Source organism: Balaenoptera ricei, chromosome 17, assembly GCF_028023285.1.
Source record: "Balaenoptera ricei isolate mBalRic1 chromosome 17, mBalRic1.hap2, whole genome shotgun sequence".
NCBI classification, from domain to species: Eukaryota; Metazoa; Chordata; class Mammalia; order Artiodactyla; family Balaenopteridae; genus Balaenoptera; species Balaenoptera ricei.
Genome location: NC_082655.1, coordinates 27,243,397 through 27,251,988, shown reverse-complemented (window position 1 = coordinate 27,251,988; position 8,592 = coordinate 27,243,397). Strand labels below are relative to the sequence as shown.

At 32.0% G+C, this 8,592-nt stretch overlaps 1 non-coding gene across 1 annotated transcript; it reads left to right on the top strand.

Moving 5' to 3' along the window:
* Positions 1-2,192: 2,192 nt before the first annotated feature.
* LOC132352152 (U7 small nuclear RNA) lies at positions 2,193-2,254 on the top strand. The gene has a single exon (XR_009498615.1). It is a non-coding gene; the product is annotated as a U7 small nuclear RNA (small nuclear RNA).
* Positions 2,255-8,592: the final 6,338 nt, after the last annotated feature.

Sequence of the window (8,592 nt, the reverse complement as noted above, 5' to 3'; positions counted from 1 at the left end):
CCCTGACTTCAGACTAAACTACAAAGCTACAGTAATCAAGACAATATGGTATTGGCACAAAAACATAAATATAGATCAATGAAACAGGATAGACAGCCCAGTGATAAACCCATGCACATATGGTCAACTAATCTATGACAAGGGAGGCAAGGATATACAGTGGAGAAAAGACAGTCTCTTCAATAAGTGGTGCTGGGAAAACTGGACAGCTCCATGTAAAAGAATGAAATTAGAACACACCCTAACACCATACACAAAAATACACTCAAAATGGATTAAAGACCTAAATGTAAGACCAGACACTGTAAAACTCTTAGAGGAAAACATAGGAAGAACACTCTTTGACATAAATCAGAGAAAGATATTTTTTGACCCACCTCCTATAATAATGGAAATAAAAACAAAAATAAACAAATGGGACCTAATGAAACTCCAAAGCTTTTGCACAGCAAAGGAAACTATAAACAAGACAAAAAGACAACCCTCAGAATGAGAGAAAATATTTGCAAATGACTCAACGGACAAAGAATTAATCTCCAAAATATATAAACAGCTCATGCAGCTCAATATTAAAAAAAAACAAACAACCCCATCCAAAAATGGGCAGAAGACCTAAATAGACATTTCTCCAAAAAAGACATACAGATGGCCAAGAAGCACATGAAAAGCTGCTCAACATCACTAATTATTAGAGAAATGCAAATCAAAACTACAATGAGGTATCACCTCACACCAGTTAGAATGGGCATCATCAGAAAATCTACAAACAACAAATGCTGGAGAGGGTGTGGAGAAAAGGGTACCCTCTTGCACTGTTGGTGGGAATGTAAATTGATACAGCCACTATGGAGAACAGTATGGAGGTTCCTTAAAAAACTAAAAATAGAATTACCATATGATCCAGCAATCCCACTATTGGGCATATACCCAGAGAAAAGCATAATTCAAAAAGACACATGCACTCCAATGTTCATTGCAGCACTATTTACAATAGCCAGGTCATGGAAACAACCTAAATGCCCATCTACAGACAAATGGATAAAGAAGAAGTGGTACATATATACAATGGAATATTACTCAGCCATAAAAAGAAACGAAATTGAGTTATTTGTAGTGAGGTGGATGGACCTAGAGTTTGTCATACAGAGTGAAGTAAGTCAGAAAGGTTTGTAATTTGTAGGTTGAAAGTTTGTAGGTTGAAAGTAATTTGAAGGTTGAAAGTTTAAGAAAACATGTAAGTAGTCATCACAGATGAAAGAAGAAAGAAAATGTGGCACATATATACAATGGAATATTACTCAGCCATAAAAAGGAATGAAATTGGGTCATTTGTTGAGACGTGGATGGATCTAGAGACTGTCATACAGAGTGAAGTAAGTCAGAAAGAGAAAAACAAATATCGTATATTAACGCATATATGTGGAACCTAGAAAAATTGTACAGATGAACTGGTTTGCAGGGCAGAAGTTGAGACATAGATGTAGAGAACAAACGTATGGACACCAAGGGGGGAAAGCCGTGGGGGTGTGGGTGTGGTGGTGTGATGAATTGGGCGATTAGGACTGACATGTATACACTGATTTGTATAAAACTGATGACTAAGAAGAACCTGCTGTATAAAAAAATAAATAAAATAAAATTCAAATATTAAAAAAAAGAACAGATTAATAACAATTTATCTTATATTAACTATCTACTCAGTTAAAGTTTTTAAAAAATGTATAGGAAAAATACTAAGGGAAGAAAATAACCCAACACTATGTAAAGGGTCTAAAATTAAAATAATTTTGTACATAATTTATACAACTTTTGTTATATTTATATTTAAGCATTTAATAATTTTAAGGCTATTGAAAATGATATATTTTATGATTTTATTTTTAATTGCCTGTTGCTTATATATAGAAATACAATTGATTCTGTGTATACTGCTCCTATATTCCACAACACTGCTAAACTCATTTTTAAGATCTAGTAGGATTTTTGTACTTTTTGTAGGATTTTCTATATAACTGACTATGTTACCTGCCAAAAAAGACAGATTTTTCTTCTTACTTTCAAATTTAGATGTATTTTATTGAACTTACATATATACTGTATTTTATGGTAAATTATGTTGGTTTTTCAAATGTTAAACTGATTCTGAACTACTGTGATAAACCTCGAAGGGTCATATAATATATTAAGCTTTTGAGTGTTACAGCTCTTTTAGAATTTGTCTAGTAGGTTTTCTGGTTTTCACCAGAAAACCCCCACCATATAAAAAAAAAAATATATATATATATATATATATATATTAAGCTTTTGATATATTTTTAATATGATTTGCTAAGATTTTGCTTTACAATTACATCTATGAACATGAAACCTATTGGTCTGAGGTTTTCTTTTTTTGCAATACCTTTGTCTGGTTGTGTATCAATGCAGCATCAGTGTAAGAACCCACAATTCGTTATGGTGTACAATTTTTTTATACATTGTTGAATTTGGGGTTCTAATGTTTTGCTGAGGATAGCTGTGTTTGAATTTATGAGAAATATTGCTCTGTAGTTTACTGTTTTGTACATTGTTTTGTCAGCAGAAATAATAAATAATCTATAATAGGAATAGAAAATAGTTTTACCCAAGTCAAACTGAGGACTATAGCTCAGGGGACAGCCTCTCACATAGCTCGAAGGAACTGTTCTGCAGAAGCATGGTTTTCAGCACAGTTTTATATCTTGTCACAACAAAGAACATCAAACATAAAAGGGGTACATTCCTTCAAAGTCTATAAAAAGACAGATTAGCACGCACATAGCAAGTCAGCATAGCCTTGGTGCCTCCTAAGGTAGTCTTATCATCCAACAAGTACTAACTAGCATGTCCCAGGAAGGGAGGTACTTATCTCTATCTTCAAAACAAACATTCTTTACTTCTGGACAATGCACCTTTTTCTTTAATGGTTAGAACAGATGTACAATGTATGTTTGATAGGCCACAAGACAAGCTGTTCTAGTTAACATAAAGTGCAAGCCAAATCATGTACAGTCAGAATGACCTCCCCCAACTCAGTATGAAAATTTCTTCCATCAGTTTGTTTGTTTGGGTTTTGACATCAGTGTAATATTGGATTTATAAAATGATTTGGGAAGTAATCAGTTCTGTTTTCTGGAAAAAAAAAATTGTAAAATTGGTGTTACTTCTTTACATGTTTGGCAAAGTTCTTCAGTGAAATAACCTGGGCCTGGTGATTTCTAGTTGAGGAGCTTTTCAAACACAAATGAACTTTAGGTATTACTTAGAAGACTAGGTCATCTATTTCATCTTGACTGAATTTTGGTAATTTTGGTCCATTTCTTCTAAGTTGTTGAATTTATGAGATGAAAATTTTCATGGTATTGCCTTATTATCCATTTAATGGCAGAAGGATTTGTTGTGATACCCTGTGTTTGTTCCTAACACAAAGGCTTGTGTCTTCTCTCTCTTTTATTTTAATATTTGTCAGTCTTGCAGGAGGTTTATCAATTTTGTTAATGTTTTCAAAGACAAGTTTTTTGTGTAATTAATTTTCTCTTTTTGTTTATTTTAAATTTCATTTATTTCTACTCTTGTCTTTATTTTCTTCTTTCTATTTGTTTATTTTGATCTTTTTTCTACATTCTGAGGTAGGAACTTAACTCACTGAGGTTTCTTCTCTATTCTATGTAAGCATTAAGTTTATCCATCCTTTTAATTTCAATCCATCTGTTTTATATAGAGTGGATTTATTGTAGGCAATAGATATTTAATCTCTTTTCAGTATAATATGCTATTTTCTGATTTTAACTGGGATATTTAGATAACATAAAATTAATATTAATATCAATATATGTGGTTTGAAGTCTACATTCTTAGGATATGTTTTCTCTTATTCCTCTTTATTTTTTATTCTTTTTCTTATTTTTTGTTTCTTTAAATAAGTCTTTTTTTTTTCATGGTTCCATGTTACCTTTTTCATTAGCTTACTAGGTATGACTCTTTATTTTTTATTGTGTTGCTGTGTCCCATAGACAGATCCCCATCAATGTAGAGTTTTGGGGTTTGGGGTTTTTTGGTTGTCTTTTGAGTACTTTCTTGCTTTCTGACACTGCAAAATGATAGAATCAGCCATATCTTCAAGAAGCACTGGTTTCTTTTATTAGGGAATAATTTTGGTGTTGACTGTACTCATTGCTACTGGGATGTCATTGTTTCTAGGGCCCTCACCTCACCGTGCCAAGAAATGTATGTGTGTATGCTAACATGTGAATATAACATATCTACACATATTTCCATATGTAACCTTTTATATCTATATTAAGCTAAATATGAATATATACTAATGTCTCCAACCTCTAATTATCACATGTATCATTTTAGGCTCCTCCCCTTGCTTATCTATAAATTTCAACTTCAGCATTTGAGAAACTGGCTCTCACCATTCCTTAACCATTTACTTAATTGTTCAATTACAATATATGTGTATAGCAATATCATAATTAATTCATACTCCCATGGGAAATAGCTTTGTCAATGAGAATATAGTGATTATATGCAGTTTCTTTTATCTTTAGCTTTATAGACAACAATCATTTCCATAGTTACTTAGGTCAGCCCTTCCTCCTCCCACATCCCTTCAGTGAGGTTGTTTCATACATTTGTAATACAGTTAAATTCTTTTGTCACAGTCTACATTTCTTCCTGGGAATCCTGTCACATTAAATAATTTTTTAAAATATGCATACATTAAGGTTCACTCTTTGTGTGTTGTAAACTTCTATGGGTTTTGACAAATGCATAGTTAGGTATCCACCATTATATCAATAGAATAGTTTTGCTGCCTTAAATATCCCCTGTGCTTCATCTTTTCAACCTTGACCTCTCACTTGCCTGCTGGCAACCACTGACCATTCTACTGTAACTATAGTTTTACCTTTTCCAGAATGTCATATCCTTGGAATTGTCATAGATTTTAAAATTATCACTTTTGTTCAGTAGTCTTACAAGTGTTCAATATTCATTTGACTACTTATGAACCCTTCAGGAAGATCTTTTCTGCTTTACACTGATATATGATATCTTACAAAAGTTTAATCAGTTAAACACCTCAATTGTTTTCACTCATATTTTTTTTAATTTTTTCAAATTTTTAAGACAATTTCTAAAGGTTACAATCCATTTACAGTTATTACAAAACATTGGCTATATTCCTTATGTTGTATAATACATCCTTGTGGCCTATCTTACACCCAGTGGTTTGTACCTCCCACTCCCTCACCCTTATATTGCTCCCACCCCCTTCTCCCCACTGGTAACCACTAGTTTGTTCTCTATATCTGGGTCTGCTTCTTTTTTGTTATATTCACTAATTTGTTGTATTTTTTAGATTCCAGATATTAATGATATCATACATTATTTGTCTTTCACTGTCTGGCTTATTTAACTCAGCATAATACCCTCTAAGTCCATCCATGTTGCTACAAATGGCAAAATTTCATTCTTTTTTATGACTGAGTAGTATTCCATTGTGTATATATATACCACATCTTCTTTAGCTATTCATCTGTTGATGGACACTTAGGTTGCTTCCATATCTCGGCAATTTTAAATAATGCTGCTATGAACACTGAGGTACATGTATCTTTTTGAATAAATTATTATATTTTTTTTGGATATGTATCCAGGAGTGGAATTGATGGGTCATATGGTAGTTCTATTTTTAGTTTTTTGAGAAACCTCCATACTGTTTTCCACAGTGGCTTCACCAATTTACATTCCCACCAAGAGTGTACGAGGGTTCCCTTTTCTCCACATCCTTGCCAAAATTTGTTTTTTGTGTTCTTTTTGATGATAGCCATCCTGACAGGTGTGAAGTGATATCTCATTGTAGTTTTGATTTGCATTTCCCTGATGATTAGTAATGTCGAGCATCTTTTCATGGGCCTGTTGGCCATTTGCATATCCTCTTTGGCAAAATGTATATTCAGTTCTTCTGCCCATTTTTTAATTGCGCCATTTTGATGTTGAGTTGTATGAGCTGTTTATATATTTTGGATTTTAATCCCTTATCTAACATATCATTTGTCTTATTTAATCTTTACACCAATTTTTTAATGTAGTTATAAGCATGCTCATTTTAGAAAAGAAAAATTTATATCAAGAAGTGTAAGTAACTTGACCAATTTTACATTGCTATCAGTACAATATTTGATAAGAGAACCCAGGCCTTTTCTACCAAAAAAGACTTCCAGTATTATAGTGACTGGTAATACAGCAACAACAACAACAAAAACAAATTTTATGGACTCGCAATACAAAAAAATTCAAGGTCTAGTATAAATCTTTTCCTAAAACTACCATCGTTTTTGAGGATTTCTACTTATACTAGGCATATGTCATCTACAAATTAAATTTTAAATTTCAATTGTAAGTTAGCCCTTTTGAAGGAAAATACTAAAAAGAAGCATCTAAAGGGAATCAAGAATTAAAATTATAAGAAATTCTTAAAAATATTATCTGAAATGTAATACATTGATTACTAATAATATAAATTACCTTGTTAAAAATAGAAAAGGAAATATAATCTGAATAAAAATCACAGAAAGTTACTTTGTTGATATTGACAAACTGATTATAGTTTTTATGGCAAGGCCAAAGACCAGAACAACCAGCAAAACATTGATGAAGAACAGAGGACAGACACTACCATACTTCAAGACTAATAGTTACAGTAGTCAAGACCTTGTTGTATTGGGGAAAGCAGACAGATATATCTATGGGATAGAATAGAGAGCCCAGATACAGTCTTACACAAATATAGTCAAATGATCTTTGACAAAGGAACAAAGGCAGTACAGTGGAATAAAGATAGTCTTTTCAACAAATGGTGCTAAAAGAACTTGTCACCCAGTTTAAAAAAAAAAAAAGAATCTAGAATTGACTTAGATAATTAACAAAAAATTAAAAGAAAATAGTTTGTAGATCTATCAGTAAAACAAAAAGCTATACAATTTCCATAACTCAGGAAAAAAATCAAGGTCACCTTGGGTTTTGCAATGAGTTTTTAGATATAATATCAAAAGCGCAATCCATGAAAAAAACAAAATAATAAGTTGGACTTCATCAAAATTAAAAATATTCTAATCTTTAAAAGAAACCATGAAGAGAATAAAAAGACAAGTCACAGACTGGGAGAAAATCTTTGCAAAATATTGATAAAGGCCTATTATCCAAAATATATAAAGGACTCCCTAAGACTCAAAATAAAAACCTCCCAACAAAGAAAAGCCCATGACCAGATGGTTAAATGGATGAATTATACCAAACATTCAAAAAATTAAAATCAATCTTCTTAAATTCTTCCAAAAAGTAGAACAGAGAACACTTCCAAATTATTTTATGGTTCTACCATCTCTCTGATATCAAAGCACAAGAGAAGAAAACTACCAGCCAATATCCCTATGAACACGCAAAAATCCTCAATAAAATACTAGAAAACTGAATTCAACAGCACATTAAAATGATTATACACCATGACAAAGTGGTATCACAGGGATGCAAGAATGTTCAACACGTGCAAATCAATCAATGTGATACAGGGCATTAACAGAATAAAAGGAAATCAAACATGTGACATTGTAATAAACACAGAAAACACATTTGACAAAGTTTAACACCCATTCACGATTAAAGTCTCAACAAAATATGTATAGAAGAAACCTACTTCAACACAATAAAGTTCATATATGAAAAGCTCACAGCCAATACTGTAATCATTGGGGAAAAACTGAAAGCTTTTCCTATAAGATTTGGTACAAGGCAAGGATAAGGATGCACATTCTCACCATATATATTCAATGTAGTACTGAAAGTTCCAGCCAGAAAAATTGGGAAAGAAAAAAGAAATAAAAGGCATCCAAATTGAGGAGAAAGAAGTAAAATTATTTCTGTTTGCAGTTGACATGATTATATATGTATAAAACCCTAGACTCAACAACAACAACCAGAAAAACCTGTTAGAACTAATAACTAAGTTCAATGTTGTAGGATACAAAATCAATATACAAAAAACAGTCATATTTTTATAAACAAACAATGAACTACTCAAAGGAAATTGGGCAAAAAAATCTCACAATAGCAACATAAAGAATAAAATACTAAGGTATAAACTTTACCAAAGAGGTGAAAGACTTGTACCCTGAAAATTATAAAATATTGCTGAAAGAAATGAAAGAAAACACAGATAAATGAAAAGATGTTCTGTGTGCATGGATTGGAAGACTTAATATTGTTAAATGTCCATACTACCCAAAATGATCTACAGATTTAATGGAATCTGTATCAAAATCATATAGCATTCCTCACAGAAATAGAAAAAGCAACCCTAAAATTCATATGGAACCACAAAGGACTCTGGATAGCCAAAGCAATCTTGAGCATGAAGAACGAAGACGGAAGCATAGCATTTCTTGATGTTAAAATACAAAGCTACAGTAAATAAAATGATATGACCCTGGCATAAAAACAGACATATTGACCAATGGAACAAAACAGAGAGCAGAGAATAAATCCACAGATTTATGATGAAATGAT